This window comes from Phallusia mammillata, chromosome 6 (genome assembly GCF_965637545.1).
Source record: "Phallusia mammillata chromosome 6, kaPhaMamm4.hap1.1, whole genome shotgun sequence".
Taxonomy (NCBI): Eukaryota; Metazoa; Chordata; class Ascidiacea; order Phlebobranchia; family Ascidiidae; genus Phallusia; species Phallusia mammillata.
This window is the reverse complement of record NC_137257.1, coordinates 13014635-13038367: the sequence shown is the minus strand read 5'-3', so window position 1 is coordinate 13038367 and position 23733 is coordinate 13014635. Positions and strand designations below refer to the sequence as shown.

The window sequence follows — 23733 nt, the reverse complement described above, 5'->3', positions numbered from 1 at the left end:
TACGAAGTCGAAACGCAAAGTTTAAACGCGGCACTTGAAAAACACGTTGACTTCTTAAACTTTTTTTCTGGCAAAGTTACGTATATAATGGTTGGCTGATAGTCCACACCATCGAACTTCTTGAATAAAACAACAACTATTTGTTGAAAAGAAACAATGCAAAACAATTTGATGAATACCACCCCGGATGTAGCAGTTTATCTCCTTAGCATGGTAAGTTGTACACAAGTGTTACGGCAAAATTAACTAAATTACTTGACCACTTTCATATTGTTGTCAATCTTAACTTTGAACAAACTGTTTTTACGAACGTAATCTTTTTTCGCAGGCTCTTGATGAAACGTTAAAGGTCGAACTGGTGAGCAAAAGAAAAATCCAAAGAGCTTATTCCAGTCCCAGGAATCGGTTACGCAATAGGTTCGATAACAGTTTTGTGTCAAAGCGGGGTGCTGTAATTTCGAAAAAGCGCTCTCGCACCGAAGACGATGACAATAATTGCTCGCTAACTGATGAGTCTCATTTAAACTCTCATGAAAATGAAACCTTTCAATCAACGAAACGAGCAAGAAAATCATTCAGCAGCCCAACTAATGTTGGTCACTGTTACAGAGGAAAGGCAGCGGTACCGCTTGCAAGAAAAACGGCTTTTAAACCTATATCGGACATTGAATCATCTTCCAAATCTACTCGTTCTTGTTCTTCCCTTGTTTCTCAAGTCCTCAGAACGCAACATGGCCGCCATTGTCGACAAATGCTAACAGCAGTGTAATAGAACACTGGTAACTTCAAGAGCATATGAAAGACATATTTTACTTATTAAAGATATGCGTTGAAATATATATAGATGTTTTCATCAAGTTTGTTCCATCGCGTTGATGTACTTTCGCAATTACCTTCTTTTTGTGGCTTTTTCGTGTCTTCGTCTTCAAGCAGTCATGTGCTTATTTTCATCACTTGCAATAAAGCAAAATATTAAACTAGTGCACATCATTTTTCTGATTTCAGACATTCTTGCACAAAACTTTGAGGTTTCTCAAGGAATCTGTTCAAACCAGAAAAAGCATGTTAGTAATGGATTTTTGTACTTTTTTGGCGTTGAAAGTCAACTGTTGTCAACTAAAATCTCACAGATAATGCAGAAAAAATACCAAACGCTCCCCGTCGGGGAATCGAAGCCCGGTCTCCCGCGTGACAGGAGGGGATACTTACCACTATACTAACGAGGACATGAAACATGTTGTTAATTATTGGAATGTCAATTCTGAAGAAATGTTTTTCGCAAACATAAACAAAACTTAAAACGTTAGTTAATCACTATAAGCGTACCACGCTAACTTTGAAGAGCGGACTTTTTCTGATAAGCAGTCTTATCTCATTAAACAAAATAAATGTCTGATACGAAGTCGAAACGCAAAGTTTAAACGCGGCACTTGAAAAACACGTTGACTTCTTAAACTTTTTTTCTGGCAAAGTTACGTATATAATGGTTGGCTGATAGTCCACACCATCGAACTTCTTGAATAAAACAACAACTATTTGTTGAAAAGAAACAATGCAAAACAATTTGATGAATACCACCCCGGATGTAGCAGTTTATCTCCTTAGCATGGTAAGTTGTACACAAGTGTTACGGCAAAATTAACTAAATTACTTGACCACTTTCATATTGTTGTCAATCTTAACTTTGAACAAACTGTTTTTACGAACGTAATCTTTTTTCGCAGGCTCTTGATGAAACGTTAAAGGTCGAACTGGTGAGCAAAAGAAAAATCCAAAGAGCTTATTCCAGTCCCAGGAATCGGTTACGCAATAGGTTCGATAACAGTTTTGTGTCAAAGCGGGGTGCTGTAATTTCGAAAAAGCGCTCTCGCACCGAAGACGATGACAATAATTGCTCGCTAACTGATGAGTCTCATTTAAACTCTCATGAAAATGAAACCTTTCAATCAACGAAACGAGCAAGAAAATCATTCAGCAGCCCAACTAATGTTGGTCACTGTTACAGAGGAAAGGCAGCGGTACCGCTTGCAAGAAAAACGGCTTTTAAACCTATATCGGACATTGAATCATCTTCCAAATCTACTCGTTCTTGTTCTTCCCTTGTTTCTCAAGTCCTCAGAACGCAACATGGCCGCCATTGTCGACAAATGCTAACAGCAGTGTAATAGAACACTGGTAACTTCAAGAGCATATGAAAGACATATTTTACTTATTAAAGATATGCGTTGAAATATATATAGATGTTTTCATCAAGTTTGTTCCATCGCGTTGATGTACTTTCGCAATTACCTTCTTTTTGTGGCTTTTTCGTGTCTTCGTCTTCAAGCAGTCATGTGCTTATTTTCATCACTTGCAATAAAGCAAAATATTAAACTAGTGCACATCATTTTTCTGATTTCAGACATAGTTGCACAAAACTTTGAGGTTTCTCAAGGAATCTGTTCAAACCAGAAAAAGCATGTTAGTAATGCATTTTTGTACTTTTTTGGCGTTGAAAGTCAACTGTTGTCAACTAAAATCTCACAGATAATGCAGAAAAAATAACAAACGCTCCCCGTCGGGGAATCGAACCCCGGTCTCCCGCGTGACAGGCGGGGATACTTACCACTATACTAACGAGGACATGAAACATGTTGTTAATTATTGGAATGTCAATTCTGAAGAAATGTTTTTCGCAAACATAAACAAAACTTAAAACGTTAGTTAATCACTATAAGCGTACCACGCTAACTTTGAAGAGCGGACTTTTTCTGATAAGCAGTCTTATCTCATTAAACAAAATAAATGTCTGATACGAAGTCGAAACGCAAAGTTTAAACGCGGCACTTGAAAAACACGTTGACTTCTTAAACTTTTTTTCTGGCAAAGTTCCGTATATAATGGTTGGCTGATAGTCCACACCATCGAACTTCTTGAATAAAACAACAACTATTTGTTGAAAAGAAACAATGCAAAACAAATTGATGAATACCACCCCGGATGTAGCAGTTTATCTCCTTAGCATGGTAAGTTGTACACAAGTGTTACGGCAAAATTAACTAAATTACTTGACCACTTTCATATTGTTGTCAATCTTAACTTTGAACAAACTGTTTTTACGAACGTAATCTTTTTTCTCAGGCTCTTGATGAAACGTTGAAGGTCGAACTGGTGAGCAAAAGAAAAATCCAAAGAGCTTATTCCTGTCCCAGGAATCGGTTACGCAATAGGTTCGATAACAGTTTTGTGTCAAAGCGGGGTGCTGTAATTTCGAAAAAGCGCTCTCGCACCGAAGACGATGACGATAATTGCTCGCTAACTGATGAGTCTCATTTAAACTCTCATGAAAATGAAACCTTTCAATCAACGAAACGAGCAAGAAAATCATTCAGCAGCCCAACTAATGTTGGTCACTGTTACAGAGGAAAGGCAGCGGTACCGCTTGCAAGAAAAACGGCTTTTAAACCTATATCGGACATTGAATCATCTTCCAAATCTACTCGTTCTTGTTCTTCCCTTGTTTCTCAAGTCCTCAGAACGCAACATGGCCGCCATTGTCGAGAAATGCTAACAGCAGTGTAATAGAACACTGGTAACTTCAAGAGCATATGAAAGACATATTTTACTTATTAAAGATATGCGTTGAAATATATATAGATGTTTTCATCAAGTTTGTTCCATCGCGTTGATGTACTTTCGCAATTACCTTCTTTTTGTGGCTTTTTCGTGTCTTCGTCTTCAAGCAGTCATGTGCTTATTTTCATCACTTGCAATAAAGCAAAATATTAAACTAGTGCACATCATTTTTTTGATTTCAGACATTGTTGCACAAAACTTTGAGGTTTCTCAAGGAATCTGTTCAAACCAGAAAAAGCATGTTAGTAATGGATTTTTGTACTTTTTTGGCGTTGAAAGTCAACTGTTGTCAACTAAAATCTCACAGATAATGCAGAAAAAATACCAAACGCTCCCCGTCGGGGAATCGAACCCCGGTCTCCCGCGTGACAGGCGGGGATACTTACCACTATACTAATGAGGACATGAAACATGTTGTTAATTATTGGAATGTCAATTATGAAGAAATGTTTTTCGCAAACATAAACAAAACTTAAAACGTTAGTTAATCACTATAAGCGTACCACGCTAACTTTGAAGAGCGGACTTTTTCTGATAAGCAGTCTTATCTCATTAAACAAAATAAATGTCTGATACGAAGTCGAAACGCAAAGTTTAAACGCGGCACTTGAAAAACACGTTGACTTCTTAAACTTTTTTTCTGGCAAAGTTACGTATATAATGGTTGGCTGATAGTCCACACCATCGAACTTCTTGAATAAAACAACAACTATTTGTTGAAAAGAAACAATGCAAAACAAATTGATGAATACCACCCCGGATGTAGCAGTTTATCTCCTTAGCATGGTAAGTTGTACACAAGTGTTACGGCAAAATTAACTAAATTACTTGACCACTTTCATATTGTTGTCAATCTTAACTTTGAACAAACTGTTTTTACGAACGTAATCTTTTTTCGCAGGCTCTTGATGAAACGTTGAAGGTCGAACTGGTGAGCAAAAGAAAAATCCAAAGAGCTTATTCCTGTCCCAGGAATCGGTTACGCAATAGGTTCGATAACAGTTTTGTGTCAAAGCGGGGTGCTGTAATTTCGAAAAAGCGCTCTCGCACCGAAGACGATGACGATAATTGCTCGCTAACTGATGAGTCTCATTTAAACTCTCATGAAAATGAAACCTTTCAATCAACGAAACGAGCAAGAAAATCATTCAGCAGCCCAACTAATGTTGTTCACTGTTACAGAGGAAAGGCAGCGGTACCGCTTGCAAGAAAAACGGCTTTTAAACCTATATCGGACATTGAATCATCTTCCAAATCTACTCGTTCTTGTTCTTCCCTTGTTTCTCAAGTCCTCAGAACGCAACATGGCCGCCATTGTCGAGAAATGCTAACAGCAGTGTAATAGAACACTGGTAACTTCAAGAGCATATGAAAGACATATTTTACTTATTAAAGATATGCGTTGAAATATATATAGATGTTTTCATCAAGTTTGTTCCATCGCGTTGATGTACTTTCGCAATTACCTTCTTTTTGTGGCTTTTTCGTGTCTTCGTCTTCAAGCAGTCATGTGCTTATTTTCATCACTTGCAATAAAGCAAAATATTAAACTAGTGCACATCATTTTTTTGATTTCAGACATTGTTGCACAAAACTTTGAGGTTTCTCAAGGAATCTGTTCAAACCAGAAAAAGCATGTTAGTAATGCATTTTTGTACTTTTTTGGGGTTGAAAGTCAACTGTTGTCAACTAAAATCTCACAGATAATGCAGAAAAAATACCAAACGCTCCCCGTCGGGGAATCGAACCCCGGTCTCCCGCGTGACAGGCGGGGATACTTACCACTATACTAACGAGGACATGAAACATGTTGTTAATTATTGGAATGTCAATTCTGAAGAAATGTTTTTCGCAAACATAAACAAAACTTAAAACGTTAGTTAATCACTATAAGCGTACCACGCTAACTTTGAAGAGCGGACTTTTTCTGATAAGCAGTCTTATCTCATTAAACAAAATAAATGTCTGATACGAAGTCGAAACGCAAAGTTTAAACGCGGCACTTGAAAAACACGTTGACTTCTTAAACTTTTTTTCTGGCAAAGTTACGTATATAATGGTTGGCTGATAGTCCACACCATCGAACTTCTTGAATAAAACAACAACTATTTGTTGAAAAGAAACAATGCAAAACAATTTGATGAATACCACCCCGGATGTAGCAGTTTATCTCCTTAGCATGGTAAGTTGTACACAAGTGTTACGGCAAAATTAACTAAATTATTTGACCACTTTCATATTGTTGTCAATCTTAACTTTGAACAAACTGTTTTTACGAACGTAATCTTTTTTCTCAGGCTCTTGATGAAACGTTGAAGGTCGAACTGGTGAGCAAAAGAAAAATCCAAAGAGCTTATTCCTGTCCCAGGAATCGGTTACGCAATAGGTTCGATAACAGTTTTGTGTCAAAGCGGGGTGCTGTAATTTCGAAAAAGCGCTCACGCACCGATGACGATGACGATAATTGCTCGCTAACTGATGAGTCTCATTTAAACTCTCATGAAAATGAAACCTTTCAATCAACGAAACGAGCAAGAAAATCATTCAGCAGCCCAACTAATGTTGTTCACTGTTACAGAGGAAAGGCAGCGGTACCGCTTGCAAGAAAAACGGCTTTTAAACCTATATCGGACATTGAATCATCTTCCAAATCTACTCGTTCTTGTTCTTCCCTTGTTTCTCAAGTCCTCAGAACGCAACATGGCCGCCATTGTCGACAAATGCTAACAGCAGTGTAATAGAACACTGGTAACTTCAAGAGCATATGAAAGACATATTTTACTTATTAAAGATATGCGTTGAAATATATATAGATGTTTTCATCAAGTTTGTTCCATCGCGTTGATGTACTTTCGCAATTACCTTCTTTTTGTGGCTTTTTCGTGTCTTCGTCTTCAAGCAGTCATGTGCTTATTTTCATCACTTGCAATAAAGCAAAATATTAAACTAGTGCACATCATTTTTCTGATTTCAGACATTCTTGCACAAAACTTTGAGGTTTCTCAAGGAATCTGTTCAAACCAGAAAAAGCATGTTAGTAATGGATTTTTGTACTTTTTTGGCGTTGAAAGTCAACTGTTGTCAACTAAAATCTCACAGATAATGCAGAAAAAATACCAAACGCTCCCCGTCGGGGAATCGAACCCGGGTCTCCCGCGTGACAGGCGGGGATAGTTACCACTATACTAACGAGGACATGAAACATGTTGTTAATTATTGGAATGTCAATTCTGAAGAAATGTTTTTCGCAAACATAAACAAAACTTAAAACGTTAGTTAATCACTATAAGCGTACCACGCTAACTTTGAAGAGCGGACTTTTTCTGATAAGCAGTCTTATCTCATTAAACAAAATAAATGTCTGATACGAAGTCGAAACGCAAAGTTTAAACGCGGCACTTGAAAAACACGTTGACTTCTTAAACTTTTTTTCTGGCAAAGTTACGTATATAATGGTTGGCTGATAGTCCACACCATCGAACTTCTTGAATAAAACAACAACTATTTGTTGAAAAGAAACAATGCAAAACAAATTGATGAATACCACCCCGGATGTAGCAGTTTATCTCCTTAGCATGGTAAGTTGTACACAAGTGTTACGGCAAAATTAACTAAATTACTTGACCACTTTCATATTGTTGTCAATCTTAACTTTGAACAAACTGTTTTTACGAACGTAATCTTTTTTCGCAGGCTCTTGATGAAACGTTGAAGGTCGAACTGGTGAGCAAAAGAAAAATCCAAAGAGCTTGTTCCTGTCCCAGGAATCGGTTACGCAATAGGTTCGATAACAGTTTTGTGTCAAAGCGGGGTGCTGTAATTTCGAAAAAGCGCTATCGCACCGAAGACGATGACAATAATTGCTCGCTAACTGATGAGTCTCATTTAAACTCTCATGAAAATGAAAACTTTCAATCAACATAACGAGCAAGAAAATCATTCAGCAGCCCAACTAATGTTGGTCACTGTTACAGAGGAAAGGCAGCGGTACCGCTTGCAAGAAAAACGGCTTTTAAACCTATATCGGACATTGAATCATCTTCCAAATCTACTCGTTCTTGTTCTTCCCTTGTTTCTCAAGTCCTCAGAACGCAACATGGCCGCCATTGTCGACAAATGCTAACAGCAGTGTAATAGAACACTGGTAACTTCAAGAGCATATGAAAGACATATTTTACTTATTAAAGATATGCGTTGAAATATATATAGATGTTTTCATCAAGTTTGTTCCATCGCGTTGATGTACTTTCGCAATTACCTTCTTTTTGTGGCTTTTTCGTGTCTTCGTCTTCAAGCAGTCATGTGCTTAGTTTCATCACTTGCAATAAAGCAAAATATTAAACTAGTGCACATCATTTTTCTGATTTCAGACATTGTTGCACAAAACTTTGAGGTTTCTCAAGGAATCTGTTCAAACCAGAAAAAGCATGTTAGTAATGGATTTTTGTACTTTTTTGGCGTTGAAAGTCAACTGTTGTCAACTAAAATCTCACAGATAATGCAGAAAAAATACCAAACGCTCCCCGTCGGGGAATCGAACCCGGGTCTCCCGCGTGACAGGCGGGGATAGTTACCACTATACTAACGAGGACATGAAACATGTTGTTAATTATTGGAATGTCAATTCTGAAGAAATGTTTTTCGCAAACATAAACAAAACTTAAAACGTTAGTTAATCACTATAAGCGTACCACGCTAACTTTGAAGAGCGGACTTTTTCTGATAAGCAGTCTTATCTCATTAAACAAAATAAATGTCTGATACGAAGTCGAAACGCAAAGTTTAAACGCGGCACTTGAAAAACACGTTGACTTCTTAAACTTTTTTTCTGGCAAAGTTACGTATATAATGGTTGGCTGAAAGTCCACACCATCGAACTTCTTGAATAAAACAACAACTATTTGTTGAAAAGAAACAATGCAAAACAATTTGATGAATACCACCCCGGATGTAGCAGTTTATCTCCTTAGCATGGTAAGTTGTACACAAGTGTTACGGCAAAATTAACTAAATTACTTGACCACTTTCATATTGTTGTCAATCTTAACTTTGAACAAACTGTTTTTACGAACGTAATCTTTTTTCGCAGGCTCTTGATGAAACGTTGAAGGTCGAACTGGTGAGCAAAAGAAAAATCCAAAGAGCTTATTCCTGTCCCAGGAATCGGTTACGCAATAGGTTCGATAACAGTTTTGTGTCAAAGCGGGGTGCTGTAATTTCGAAAAAGCGCTCTCGCACCGAAGACGATGACGATAATTGCTCGCTAACTGATGAGTCTCATTTAAACTCTCATGAAAATGAAAACTTTCAATCAACATAACGAGCAAGAAAATCATTCAGCAGCCCAACTAATGTTGGTCACTGTTACAGAGGAAAGGCAGCGGTACCGCTTGCAAGAAAAACGGCTTTTAAACCTATATCGGACATTGAATCATCTTCCAAATCTACTCGTTCTTGTTCTTCCCTTGTTTCTCAAGTCCTCAGAACGCAACATGGCCGCCATTGTCGACAAATGCTAACAGCAGTGTAATAGAACACTGGTAACTTCAAGAGCATATGAAAGACATATTTTACTTATTAAAGATATGCGTTGAAATATATATAGATGTTTTCATCAAGTTTGTTCCATCGCGTTGATGTACTTTCGCAATTACCTTCTTTTTGTGGCTTTTTCGTGTCTTCGTCTTCAAGCAGTCATGTGCTTAGTTTCATCACTTGCAATAAAGCAAAATATTAAACTAGTGCACATCATTTTTTTGATTTCAGACATTGTTGCACAAAACTTTGAGGTTTCTCAAGGAATCTGTTCAAACCAGAAAAAGCATGTTAGTAATGGATTTTTGTACTTTTTTGGCGTTGAAAGTCAACTGTTGTCAACTAAAATCTCACAGATAATGCAGAAAAAATACCAAACGCTCCCCGTCGGGGAATCGAACCCCGGTCTCCCGCGTGACAGGCGGGGATACTTACCACTATACTAACGAGGACATGAAACATGTTGTTAATTATTGGAATGTCAATTCTGAAGAAATGTTTTTCGCAAACATAAACAAAACTTAAAACGTTAGTTAATCACTATAAGCGTACCACGCTAACTTTGAAGAGCGGATTTTTTCTGATAAGCAGTCTTATCTCATTAAACAAAATAAATGTCTGATACGAAGTCGAAACGCAAAGTTTAAACGCGGCACTTGAAAAACACGTTGACTTCTTAAACTTTTTTTCTGGCAAAGTTACGTATATAATGGTTGGCTGATAGCCCACACCATCGAACTTCTTGAATAAAACAACAACTATTTGTTGAAAAGAAACAATGCAAAACAAATTGATGAATACCACCCCGGATGTAGCAGTTTATCTCCTTAGCATGGTAAGTTGTACACAAGTGTTACGGCAAAATTAACTAAATTACTTGACCACTTTCATATTGTTGTCAATCTTAACTTTGAACAAACTGTTTTTACGAACGTAATCTTTTTTCGCAGGCTCTTGATGAAACGTTGAAGGTCGAACTGGTGAGCAAAAGAAAAATCCAAAGAGCTTATTCCTGTCCCAGGAATCGGTTACGCAATAGGTTCGATAACAGTTTTGTGTCAAAGCGAGGTGCTGTAATTTCGAAAAAGCGCTCTCGCACCGAAGACGATGACGATAATTGCTCGCTAACTGATGAGTCTCATTTAAACTCTCATGAAAATGAAACCTTTCAATCAACGAAACGAGCAAGAAAATCATTCAGCAGCCCAACTAATGTTGTTCACTGTTACAGAGGAAAGGCAGCGGTACCGCTTGCAAGAAAAACAGCTTTTAAACCTATATCGGACATTGAATCATCTTCCAAATCTACTCGTTCTTGTTCTTCCCTTGTTTCTCAAGTCCTCAGAACGCAACATGGCCGCCATTGTCGACAAATGCTAACAGCAGTGTAATAGAACACCGGTAACTTCAAGAGCATATGAAAGACATATTTTACTTATTAAAGATATGCGTTGAAATATATATAGATGTTTTCATCAAGTTTGTTCCATCGCGTTGATGTACTTTCGCAATTACCTTCTTTTTGTGGCTTTTTCGTGTCTTCGTCTTCAAGCAGTCATGTGCTTATTTTCATCACTTGCAATAAAGCAAAATATTAAACTAGTGCACATCATTTTTTTGATTTCAGACATTGTTGCACAAAACTTTGAGGTTTCTCAAGGAATCTGTTCAAACCAGAAAAAGCATGTTAGTAATGGATTTTTGTACTTTTTTGGCGTTGAAAGTCAACTGTTGTCAACTAAAATCTCACAGATAATGCAGAAAAAATAACAAACGCTCCCCGTCGGGGAATCGAACCCCGGTCTCCCGCGTGACAGGCGGGGATACTTACCACTATACTAACGAGGACATGAAACATGTTGTTAATTATTGGAATGTCAATTCTGAAGAAATGTTTTTCGCAAACATAAACAAAACTTAAAACGTTAGTTAATCACTATAAGCGTACCACGCTAACTTTGAAGAGCGGACTTTTTCTGATAAGCAGTCTTATCTCATTAAACAAAATAAATGTCTGATACGAAGTCGAAACGCAAAGTTTAAACGCGGCACTTGAAAAACACGTTGACTTCTTAAACTTGTTTTCTGGCAAAGTTACGTATATAATGGTTGGCTGATAGTCCACACCATCGAACTTCTTGAATAAAACAACAACTATTTGTTGAAAAGAAACAATGCAAAACAAATTGATGAATACCACCCCGGATGTAGCAGTTTATCTCCTTAGCATGGTAAGTTGTACACAAGTGTTACGGCAAAATTAACTAAATTACTTGACCACTTTCATATTGTTGTCAATCTTAACTTTGAACAAACTGTTTTTACGAACGTAATCTTTTTTCGCAGGCTCTTGATGAAACGTTGAAGGTCGAACTGGTGAGCAAAAGAAAAATCCAAAGAGCTTATTCCTGTCCCAGGAATCGGTTACGCAATAGGTTCGATAACAGTTTTGTGTCAAAGCGGGGTGCTGTAATTTCGAAAAAGCGCTCTCGCACCGAAGACGATGACAATAATTGCTCGCTAACTGATGATTCTCATTTAAACTCTCATGAAAATGAAAACTTTCAATCAACGAAACGAGCAAGAAAATCATTCAGCAGCCCAACTAATGTTGTTCACTGTTACAGAGGAAAGGCAGCGGTACCGCTTGCAAGAAAAACGGCTTTTAAACCTATATCGGACATTGAATCATCTTCCAAATCTACTCGTTCTTGTTCTTCCCTTGTTTCTCAAGTCCTCAGAACGCAACATGGCCGCCATTGTCGACAAATGCTAACAGCAGTGTAATAGAACACTGGTAACTTCAAGAGCATATGAAAGACATATTTTACTTATTAAAGATATGCGTTGAAATATATATAGATGTTTTCATCAAGTTTGTTCCATCGCGTTGATGTACTTTCGCAATTACCTTCTTTTTGTGGCTTTTTCGTGTCTTCGTCTTCAAGCAGTCATGTGCTTATTTTCATCTCTTGCAATAAAGCAAAATATTAAACTAGTGCACATCATTTTTTGGATTTCAGACATTGTTGCACAAAACTTTGAGGTTTCTCAAGGAATCTGTTCAAACCAGAAAAAGCATGTTAGTAATGCATTTTTGTACTTTTTTGGCGTTGAAAGTCAACTGTTGTTAACTAAAATCTCACAGATAATGCAGAAAAAATAACAAACGCTCCCCGTCGGGGAATCGAACCCCGGTTTCCCGCGTGACAGGCGGGGATACTTACCACTATACTAACGAGGACATAAAACATGTTGTTAATTATTGGAATGTCAATTCTGAAGAAATGTTTTTCGCAAACATAAACAAAACTTAAAACGTTAGTTAATCACTATAAGCGTACCACGCTAACTTTAAAGAGCGGACTTTTTCTGATAAGCAGTCTTATCTCATTAAACAAAATAAATGTCTGATACGAAGTCGAAACGCAAAGTTTAAACGCGGCACTTGAAAAACACGTTGACTTCTTAAACTTTTTTTCTGGCAAAGTTACGTATATAATGGTTGGCTGATAGTCCACACCATCGAACTTCTTGAATAAAACAACAACTATTTGTTGAAAAGAAACAATGCAAAACAAATTGATGAATACCACCCCGGATGTAGCAGTTTATCTCCTTAGCATGGTAAGTTGTACACAAGTGTTACGGCAAAATTAACTAAATTACTTGACCACTTTCATATTGTTGTCAATCTTAACTTTGAACAAACTGTTTTTACGAACGTAATCTTTTTTCGCAGGCTCTTGATGAAACGTTGAAGGTCGAACTGGTGAGCAAAAGAAAAATCCAAAGAGCTTATTCCTGTCCCAGGAATCGGTTACGCAATAGGTTCGATAACAGTTTTGTGTCAAAGCGAGGTGCTGTAATTTCGAAAAAGCGCTCTCGCACCGAAGACGATGACGATAATTGCTCGCTAACTGATGAGTCTCATTTAAACTCTCATGAAAATGAAACCTTTCAATCAACGAAACGAGCAAGAAAATCATTCAGCAGCCCAACTAATGTTGTTCACTGTTACAGAGGAAAGGCAGCGGTACCGCTTGCAAGAAAAACAGCTTTTAAACCTATATCGGACATTGAATCATCTTCCAAATCTACTCGTTCTTGTTCTTCCCTTGTTTCTCAAGTCCTCAGAACGCAACATGGCCGCCATTGTCGACAAATGCTAACAGCAGTGTAATAGAACACCGGTAACTTCAAGAGCATATGAAAGACATATTTTACTTATTAAAGATATGCGTTGAAATATATATAGATGTTTTCATCAAGTTTGTTCCATCGCGTTGATGTACTTTCGCAATTACCTTCTTTTTGTGGCTTTTTCGTGTCTTCGTCTTCAAGCAGTCATGTGCTTATTTTCATCACTTGCAATAAAGCAAAATATTAAACTAGTGCACATCATTTTTTTGATTTCAGACATTGTTGCACAAAACTTTGAGGTTTCTCAAGGAATCTGTTCAAACCAGAAAAAGCATGTTAGTAATGGATTTTTGTACTTTTTTGGCGTTGAAAGTCAACTGTTGTCAACTAAAATCTCACAGATAATGCAGAAAAAATAACAAACGCTCCCCGTCGGGGAATCGAACCCCGGTCTCCCGCGTGACAGGCGGGGATACTTACCACTATACTAACGAGGACATGAAACATGTTGTTAATTATTGGAATGTCAATTCTGAAGAAATGTTTTTCGCAAACATAAACAAAACTTAAAACGTTAGTTAATCACTATAAGCGTACCACGCTAACTTTGAAGAGCGGACTTTTTCTGATAAGCAGTCTTATCTCATTAAACAAAATAAATGTCTGATACGAAGTCGAAACGCAAAGTTTAAACGCGGCACTTGAAAAACACGTTGACTTCTTAAACTTGTTTTCTGGCAAAGTTACGTATATAATGGTTGGCTGATAGTCCACACCATCGAACTTCTTGAATAAAACAACAACTATTTGTTGAAAAGAAACAATGCAAAACAAATTGATGAATACCACCCCGGATGTAGCAGTTTATCTCCTTAGCATGGTAAGTTGTACACAAGTGTTACGGCAAAATTAACTAAATTACTTGACCACTTTCATATTGTTGTCAATCTTAACTTTGAACAAACTGTTTTTACGAACGTAATCTTTTTTCGCAGGCTCTTGATGAAACGTTGAAGGTCGAACTGGTGAGCAAAAGAAAAATCCAAAGAGCTTATTCCTGTCCCAGGAATCGGTTACGCAATAGGTTCGATAACAGTTTTGTGTCAAAGCGGGGTGCTGTAATTTCGAAAAAGCGCTCTCGCACCGAAGACGATGACAATAATTGCTCGCTAACTGATGATTCTCATTTAAACTCTCATGAAAATGAAAACTTTCAATCAACGAAACGAGCAAGAAAATCATTCAGCAGCCCAACTAATGTTGTTCACTGTTACAGAGGAAAGGCAGCGGTACCGCTTGCAAGAAAAACGGCTTTTAAACCTATATCGGACATTGAATCATCTTCCAAATCTACTCGTTCTTGTTCTTCCCTTGTTTCTCAAGTCCTCAGAACGCAACATGGCCGCCATTGTCGAGAAATGCTAACAGCAGTGTAATAGAACACTGGTAACTTCAAGAGCATATGAAAGACATATTTTACTTATTAAAGATATGCGTTGAAATATATATAGATGTTTTCATCAAGTTTGTTCCATCGCGTTGATGTACTTTCGCAATTACCTTCTTTTTGTGGCTTTTTCGTGTCTTCGTCTTCAAGCAGTCATGTGCTTATTTTCATCACTTGCAATAAAGCAAAATATTAAACTAGTGCACATCATTTTTTGGATTTCAGACATTGTTGCACAAAACTTTGAGGTTTCTCAAGGAATCTGTTCAAACCAGAAAAAGCATGTTAGTAATGCATTTTTGTACTTTTTTGGCGTTGAAAGTCAACTGTTGTTAACTAAAATCTCACAGATAATGCAGAAAAAATAACAAACGCTCCCCGTCGGGGAATCGAACCCCGGTTTCCCGCGTGACAGGCGGGGATACTTACCACTATACTAACGAGGACATAAAACATGTTGTTAATTATTGGAATGTCAATTCTGAAGAAATGTTTTTCGCAAACATAAACAAAACTTAAAACGTTAGTTAATCACTATAAGCGTACCACGCTAACTTTAAAGAGCGGACTTTTTCTGATAAGCAGTCTTATCTCATTAAACAAAATAAATGTCTGATACGAAGTCGAAACGCAAAGTTTAAACGCGGCACTTGAAAAACACGTTGACTTCTTAAACTTTTTTTCTGGCAAAGTTCCGTATATAATGGTTGGCTGATAGTCCACACCATCGAACTTCTTGAATAAAACAACAACTATTTGTTGAAAAGAAACAATGCAAAACAAATTGATGAATACCACCCCGGATGTAGCAGTTTATCTCCTTAGCATGGTAAGTTGTACACAAGTGTTACGGCAAAATTAACTAAATTACTTGACCACTTTCATATTGTTGTCAATCTTAACTTTGAACAAACTGTTTTTACGAACGTAATCTTTTTTCGCAGGCTCTTGATGAAACGTTGAAGGTCGAACTGGTGAGCAAAAGAAAAATCCAAAGAGCTTATTCCTGTCCCAGGAATCGGTTACGCAATAGGTTCGATAACAGTTTTGTGTCAAAGCGGGGTGCTGTAATTTCGAAAAAGCGCTCTCGCACCGAAGACGATGACAATAATTGCTCGCTAACTGATGAGTCTCATTTAAACTCTCATGAAAATGAAACCTTTCAATCAACGAAACGAGCAAGAAAATCATTCAGCAGCCCAACTAATGTTGTTCACTGTTACAGAGGAAAGGCAGCGGTACCGCTTGCAAGAAAAACGGCTTTTAAACCTATATCGGACATTGAATCATCTTCCAAATCTACTCGTTCTTGTTCTTCCCTTGTTTCTCAAGTTCTCAGAACGCAACATGGCCGCCATTGTCGACAAATGCTAACAGCAGTGTAATAGAACACTGGTAACTTCAAGAGCATATGAAAGACATATTTTACTTATTAAAGATATGCGTTGAAATATATATAGATGTTTTCATCAAGTTTGTTCCATCGCGTTGATGTACTTTCGCAATTACCTTCTTTTTGTGGCTTTTTCGTGTCTTCGTCTTCAAGCAGTCATGTGCTTATTTTCATCACTTGCAATAAAGCAAAATATTAAACTAGTGCACATCATTTTTTTGATTTCAGACATTGTTGCACAAAACTTTGAGGTTTCTCAAGAAATCTGTTCAAACCAGAAAAAGCATGTTAGTAATGCATTTTTGTACTTTTTTGGCGTTGAAAGTCAACTGTTGTCAACTAAAATCTCACAGATAATGCAGAAAAAATAACAAACGCTCCCCGTCGGGGAATCGAACCCCGGTCTCCCGCGTGACAGGCGGGGATACTTACCACTATACTAACGAGGACATAAAACATGTTGTTAATTATTGGAATGTCAATTCTGAAGAAATGTTTTTCGCAAACATAAACAAAACTTAAAACGTTAGTTAATCACTATAAGCGTACCACGCTAACTTTAAAGAGCGGACTTTTTCTGATAAGCAGTCTTATCTCATTAAACAAAATAAATGTCTGATACGAAGTCGAAACGCAAAGTTTAAACGCGGCACTTGAAAAACACGTTGACTTCTTAAACTTTTTTTCTGGCAAAGTTACGTATATAATGGTTGGCTGATAGTCCACACCATCGAACTTCTTGAATAAAACAACAACTATTTGTTGAAAAGAAACAATGCAAAACAAATTGATGAATACCACCCCGGATGTAGCAGTTTATCTCCTTAGCATGGTAAGTTGTACACAAGTGTTACGGCAAAATTAACTAAATTACTTGACCACTTTCATATTGTTGTCAATCTTAACTTTGAACAAACTGTTTTTACGAACGTAATCTTTTTTCGCAGGCTCTTGATGAAACGTTGAAGGTCGAACTGGTGAGCAAAAGAAAAATCCAAAGAGCTTATTCCTGTCCCAGGAATCGGTTACGCAATAGGTTCGATAACAGTTTTGTGTCAAAGCGGGGTGCTGTAATTTCGAAAAAGCGCTCTCGCACCGAAGACGATGACAATAATTGCTCGCTAACTGATGAGTCTCATTTAAACTCTCATGAAAATGAAACCTTTCAATCAACGAAACGAGCAAGAAAATCATTCAGCAGCCCAACTAATGTTGTTCACTGTTACATAGGAAAGGCAGCGGTACCGCTTGCAAGAAAAACGGCTTTTAAACCTATATCGGACATTGAATCATCTTCCAAATCTACTCGTTCTTGTTCTTCCCTTGTTTCTCAAGTCCTCAGAACGCAACATGGCCGCCATTGTCGAGAAATGCTAACAGCAGTGTAATAGAACACTGGTAACTTCAAGAGCATATGAAAGACATATTTTACTTATTAAAGATATGCGTTGAAATATATATAGATGTTTTCATCAAGTTTGTTCCATCGCGTTGATGTACTTTCGCAATTACCTTCTTTTTGTGTCTTTTTCGTGTCTTCGTCTTCAAGCCGTCATGTGCTTATTTTCATCACTTGCAATAAAGCAAAATATTAAACTAGTGCACATCATTTTTTTGATTTCAGACATTGTTGCACAAAACTTTGAGGTTTCTCAAGGAATCTGTTCAAACCAGAAAAAGCATGTTAGTAATGGATTTTTGTACTTTTTTGGCGTTGAAAGTCAACTGTTGTCAACTAAAATCTCACAGATAATGCAGAAAAAATACCAAACGCTCCCAGTCGGGGAATCGAACCCCGGTCTCCCGCGTGACAGGCGGGGATACTTACCACTATACTAACGAGGACATGAAACATGTTGTTAATTATTGGAATGTCAATTCTGAAGAAATGTTTTTCGCAAACATAAACAAAACTTAAAACGTTAGTTAATCACTATAAGCGTACCACGCTAACTTTGAAGAGCGGATTTTTTCTGATAAGCAGTCTTATCTCATTAAACAAAATAAATGTCTGATACGAAGTCGAAACGCAAAGTTTAAACGCGGCACTTGAAAAACACGTTGACTTCTTAAACTTTTTTTCTGGCAAAGTTACGTATATAATGGTTGGCTGATAGTCCACACCATCGAACTTCTTGAATAAAACAACAACTATTTGTTGAAAAGAAACAATGCAAAACAATTTGATGAATACCACCCCGGATGTAGCAGTTTATCTCCTTAGCATGGTAAGTTGTACACAAGTGTTACGGCAAAATTAACTAAATTACTTGACCACTTTCATATTGTTGTCAATCTTAACTTTGAACAAACTGTTTTTACGAACGTAATCTTTTTTCGCAGGCTCTTGATGAAACGTTGAAGGTCGAACTGGTGAGCAAAAGAAAAATCCAAAGAGCTTATTCCTGTCCCAGGAATCGGTTACGCAATAGGTTCGATAACAGTTTTGTGTCAAAGCGGGGTGCTGTAATTTCGAAAAAGCGCTCTCGCACCGAAGACGATGACAATAATTGCTCGCTAACTGATGAGTCTCATTTAAACTCTCATGAAAATGAAAACTTTCAATCAACGAAACGAGCAAGAAAATCATTCAGCAGCCCAACTAATGTTGGTCACTGTTACAGAGGAAAGGCAGCGGTACCGCTTGCAAGAAAAACGGCTTTTAAACCTATATCGGACATTGAATCATCTTCCAAATCTACTCGTTCTTGTTCTTCCCTTGTTTCTCAAGTCCTCAGAACGCAACATGGCCGCCATTGTCGACAAATGCTAACAGCAGTGTAATAGAACACTGGTAACTTCAAGAGCATATGAAAGACATATTTTACTTATTAAAGATATGCGTTGAAATATATATAGATGTTTTCATCAAGTTTGTTCCATCGCGTTGATGTACTTTCGCAATTACCTTCTTTTTGTGGCTTTTTCGTGTCTTCGTCTTCAAGCAGTCATGTGCTTATTTTCATCACTTGCAATAAAGCAAAATATTAAACTAGTGCACATCATTTTTTTGATTTCAGACATTGTTGCACAAAACTTTGAGGTTTCTCAAGGAATCTGTTCAAACCAGAAAAAGCATGTTAGTAATGGATTTTTGTACTTTTTTGGCGTTGAAAGTCAACTGTTGTCAACTAAAATCTCACAGATAATGCAGAAAAAATAACAAACGCTCCCCGTCGGGGAATCGAACCCCGGTCTCCCGCGTGACAGGCGGGGATACTTACCACTATACTAACGAGGACATGAAACATGTTGTTAATTATTGGAATGTCAATTCTGAAGAAATGTTTTTCGCAAACATAAACAAAACTTAAAACGTTAGTTAATCACTATAAGCGTACCACGCTAACTTTAAAGAGCGGACTTTTTCTGATAAGCAGTCTTATCTCATTAAACAAAATAAATGTCTGATACGAAGTCGAAACGCAAAGTTTAAACGCGGCACTTGAAAAACACGTTGACTTCTTAAACTTTTTTTCTGGCAAAGTTACGTATATAATGGTTGGCTGATAGTCCACACCATCGAACTTCTTGAATAAAACAACAACTATTTGTTGAAAAGAAACAATGCAAAACAAATTGATGAATACCACCCCGGATGTAGCAGTTTATCTCCTTAGCATGGTAAGTTGTACACAAGTGTTACGGCAAAATTAACTAAATTACTTGACCACTTTCATATTGTTGTCAATCTTAACTTTGAACAAACTGTTTTTACGAACGTAATCTTTTTTCGCAGGCTCTTGATGAAACGTTGAAGGTCGAACTGGTGAGCAAAAGAAAAATCCAAAGAGCTTATTCCTGTCCCAGGAATCGGTTACGCAATAGGTTCGATAACAGTTTTGTGTCAAAGCGGGGTGCTGTAATTTCGAAAAAGCGCTCTCGCACCGAAGACGATGACAATAATTGCTCGCTAACTGATGAGTCTCATTTAAACTCTCATGAAAATGAAACCTTTCAATCAACGAAACGAGCAAGAAAATCATTCAGCAGCCCAACTAATGTTGTTCACTGTTACAGAGGAAAGGCAGCGGTACCGCTTGCAAGAAAAACGGCTTTTAAACCTATATCGGACATTGAATCATCTTCCAAATCTACTCGTTCTTGTTCTTCCCTTGTTTCTCAAGTCCTCAGAACGCAACATGGCCGCCATTGTCGAGAAATGCTAACAGCAGTGTAATAGAACACTGGTAACTTCAAGAGCATATGAAAGACATATTTTACTTATTAAAGATATGCGTTGAAATATATATAGATGTTTTCATCAAGTTTGTTCCATCGCGTTGATGTACTTTCGCAATTACCTTCTTTTTGTGGCTTTTTCGTGTCTTCGTCTTCAAGCAGTCATGTGCTTATTTTCATCACTTGCAATAAAGCAAAATATTAAACTAGTGCACATCATTTTTTTGATTTCAGACATTGTTGCACAAAACTTTGAGGTTTCTCAAGAAATCTGTTCAAACCAGAAAAAGCATGTTAGTAATGCATTTTTGTACTTTTTTGGCGTTGAAAGTCAACTGTTGTCAACTAAAATCTCACAGATAATGCCGAAAAAATAACAAACGCTCCCCGTCGGGGAATCGAACCCCGGTCTCCCGCGTGACAGGCGGGGATACTTACCACTATACTAACGAGGACATAAAACATGTTGTTAATTATTGGAATGTCAATTCTGAAGAAATGTTTTTCGCAAACATAAACAAAACTTAAAACGTTAGTTAATCACTATAAGCGTACCACGCTAACTTTGAAGAGCGGACTTTTTCTGATAAGCAGTCTTATCTCATTAAACAAAATAAATGTCTGATACGAAGTCGAAACGCAAAGTTTAAACGCGGCACTTGAAAAACACGTTGACTTCTTAAACTTGTTTTCTGTCAAAGTTCCGTAGGCCTATATAATGGTTGGCTGATAGTCCACACCATCGAACTTCTTGAATAAAACAACAACTATTTGTTGAAAAGAAACAATGCAAAACAATTTGATGAATACCAACCCGGATGTAGCAGTTTATCTCCTTAGCATGGTAAGTTGTACACAAGTGTTACGGCAAAATTAACTAAATTACTTGACCACTTTCATATTGTTGTCAATCTTAACTTTGAACAAACTGTTTTTACGAACGTAATCTTTTTTCGCAGGCTCTTGATGAAACGTTGAAGGTCGAACTGGTGAGCAAAAGAAAAATCCAAAGAGCTTATTCCTGTCCCAGGAATCGGTTACGCAATAGGTTCGATAACAGTTTTGTGTCAAAGCGGGGTGCTGTAATTTCGAAAAAGCGCTCTCGCACCGAAGACGATGACAATAATTGCTCGCTAACTGATGAGTCTCATTTAAACTCTCATGAAAATGAAACCTTTCAATCAACGAAACGAGCAAGAAAATCATTCAGCAGCCCAACTAATGTTGTTCACTGTTACAGAGGAAAGGCAGCGGTACCGCTTGCAAGAAAAACGGCTTTTAAGCCTATATCGGACATTGAATCATCTTCCAAATCTACTCGTTCTTGTTCTTCCCTTGTTTCTCAAGTTCTCAGAACGCAACATGGCCGCCATTGTCGACAAATGCTAACAGCAGTGTAATAGAACACTGGTAACTTCAAGAGCATATGAAAGACATATTTTACTTATTAAAGATATGCGTTGAAATATATATAGATGTTTTCATCAAGTTTGTTCCATCGCGTTGATGTACTTTCGCAATTACCTTCTTTTTGTGTCTTTTTCGTGTCTTCGTCTTCAAGCAGTCATGTGCTTATTTTCATCACTTGCAATAAAGCAAAATATTAAACTAGTGCACATCATTTTTTTGATTTCAGACATTGTTGCACAAAACTTTGAGGTTTCTCAAGGAATCTGTTCAAACCAGAAAAAGCATGTTAGCAATGGATTTTTGTACTTTTTTGGCGTTGAAAGTCAACTGTTGTCAACTAAAATCTCACAGATAATGCAGAAAAAATAACAAACGCTCCCCGTCGGGGAATCGAACCCCGGTCTCCCGCGTGACAGGCGGGGATACTTACCACTATACTAACGAGGACATGAAACATGTTGTTAATTATTGGAATGTCAATTCTGAAGAAATGTTTTTCGCAAACATAAACAAAACTTAAAACGTTAGTTAATCACTATAAGCGTACCACGCTAACTTTGAAGAGCGGATTTTTTCTGATAAGCAGTCTTATCTCATTAAACAAAATAAATGTCTGATACGAATTCGAAACGCAAAGTTTAAACGCGGCACTTGAAAAACACGTTGACTTCTTAAACTTGTTTTCTGTCAAAGTTACGTATATAATGGTTGGCTGATAGTCCACACCATCGAACTTCTTGAATAAAACAACAAATATTTGTTGAAAAGAAACAATGCAAAACAAATTGATGAATACCACCCCGGATGTAGCAGTTTATCTCCTTAGCATGGTAAGTTGTACACAAGTGTTACGGCAAAATTAACTAAATTACTTGACCACTTTCATATTGTTGTCAATCTTAACTTTGAACAAACTGTTTTTACGAACGTAATCTTTTTTCGCAGGCTCTTGATGAAACGTTGAAGGTCGAACTGGTGAGCAAAAGAAAAATCCAAAGAGCTTATTCCTGTCCCAGGAATCGGTTACGCAATAGGTTCGATAACAGTTTTGTGTCAAAGCGGGGTGCTGTAATTTCGAAAAAGCGCTCTCGCACCGAAGACGATGACAATAATTGCTCGCTAACTGATGAGTCTCATTTAAACTCTCATGAAAATGAAACCTTTCAATCAACGAAACGAGCAAGAAAATCATTCAGCAGCCCAACTAATGTTGTTCACTGTTACAGAGGAAAGGCAGCGGTACCGCTTGCAAGAAAAACGGCTTTTAAACCTATATCGGACATTGAATCATCTTCCAAATCTACTCGTTCTTGTTCTTCCCTTGTTTCTCAAGTCCTCAGAACGCAACATGGCCGCCATTGTCGACAAATGCTAACAGCAGTGTAATAGAACACTGGTAACTTCAAGACCATATGAAAGACATATTTTACTTGTTAAAGATATGCGTTGAAATATATATAGATGTTTTCATCAAGTTTGTTCCATCGCGTTGATGTACTTTCGCAATTACCTTCTTTTTGTGTCTTTTTCGTGTCTTCGTCTTCAAGCAGTCATGTGCTTATTTTCATCACTTGCAATAAAGCAAAATATTAAACTAGTGCACATCATTTTTTTGATTTCAGACATTGTTGCACAAAACTTTGAGGTTTCTCAAGGAATCTGTTCAAACCAGAAACAGCATGTTAGTAATGGATTTTTGTACTTTTTTGGCGTTGAAAGTCAACTGTTGTCAACTAAAATCTCACAGATAATGCAGAAAAAATAACAAACGCTCCCCGTCGGGGAATCGAACCCCGGTCTCCCGCGTGACAGGCGGGGATACTTACCACTATACTAACGAGGACATGAAACATGTTGTTAATTATTGGAATGTCAATTCTGAAGAAATGTTTTTCGCAAACATAAACAAAACTTAAAACGTTAGTTAATCACTATAAGCGTACCACGCTAACTTTGAAGAGCGGATTTTTTCTGATAAGCAGTCTTATCTCATTAAACAAAATAAATG

General features: G+C 37.4%; 1 protein-coding gene and 14 non-coding genes across 15 annotated transcripts in view; 1 reads left to right on the top strand and 14 right to left on the bottom strand.

Annotated features, from left to right (window-relative positions):
* The window catches only part of LOC145234280 (uncharacterized), a 95461-nt gene that overhangs the window by 58720 nt on the left and 13008 nt on the right, over positions 1–23733 (top strand). The window lies entirely within an intron of this gene.
* Positions 2551–2622, bottom strand: Trnad-guc (transfer RNA aspartic acid (anticodon GUC)). Its single transcript has one exon. It is a non-coding gene; the product is annotated as a tRNA-Asp (tRNA).
* Positions 3947–4018, bottom strand: Trnad-guc (transfer RNA aspartic acid (anticodon GUC)). Its single transcript has one exon. It is a non-coding gene; the product is annotated as a tRNA-Asp (tRNA).
* Positions 5343–5414, bottom strand: Trnad-guc (transfer RNA aspartic acid (anticodon GUC)). The gene has a single exon. It is a non-coding gene; the product is annotated as a tRNA-Asp (tRNA).
* On the bottom strand, positions 9531–9602 carry Trnad-guc (transfer RNA aspartic acid (anticodon GUC)). Its single transcript has one exon. It is a non-coding gene; the product is annotated as a tRNA-Asp (tRNA).
* Positions 10927–10998, bottom strand: Trnad-guc (transfer RNA aspartic acid (anticodon GUC)). Its single transcript has one exon. It is a non-coding gene; the product is annotated as a tRNA-Asp (tRNA).
* Positions 12323–12394, bottom strand: Trnad-guc (transfer RNA aspartic acid (anticodon GUC)). Its single transcript has one exon. It is a non-coding gene; the product is annotated as a tRNA-Asp (tRNA).
* On the bottom strand, positions 13719–13790 carry Trnad-guc (transfer RNA aspartic acid (anticodon GUC)). Its single transcript has one exon. It is a non-coding gene; the product is annotated as a tRNA-Asp (tRNA).
* On the bottom strand, positions 15115–15186 carry Trnad-guc (transfer RNA aspartic acid (anticodon GUC)). Its single transcript has one exon. It is a non-coding gene; the product is annotated as a tRNA-Asp (tRNA).
* Trnad-guc (transfer RNA aspartic acid (anticodon GUC)) lies at positions 16511–16582 on the bottom strand. The gene has a single exon. It is a non-coding gene; the product is annotated as a tRNA-Asp (tRNA).
* On the bottom strand, positions 17907–17978 carry Trnad-guc (transfer RNA aspartic acid (anticodon GUC)). Its single transcript has one exon. It is a non-coding gene; the product is annotated as a tRNA-Asp (tRNA).
* On the bottom strand, positions 19303–19374 carry Trnad-guc (transfer RNA aspartic acid (anticodon GUC)). Its single transcript has one exon. It is a non-coding gene; the product is annotated as a tRNA-Asp (tRNA).
* On the bottom strand, positions 20699–20770 carry Trnad-guc (transfer RNA aspartic acid (anticodon GUC)). The gene has a single exon. It is a non-coding gene; the product is annotated as a tRNA-Asp (tRNA).
* On the bottom strand, positions 22101–22172 carry Trnad-guc (transfer RNA aspartic acid (anticodon GUC)). Its single transcript has one exon. It is a non-coding gene; the product is annotated as a tRNA-Asp (tRNA).
* Trnad-guc (transfer RNA aspartic acid (anticodon GUC)) lies at positions 23497–23568 on the bottom strand. The gene has a single exon. It is a non-coding gene; the product is annotated as a tRNA-Asp (tRNA).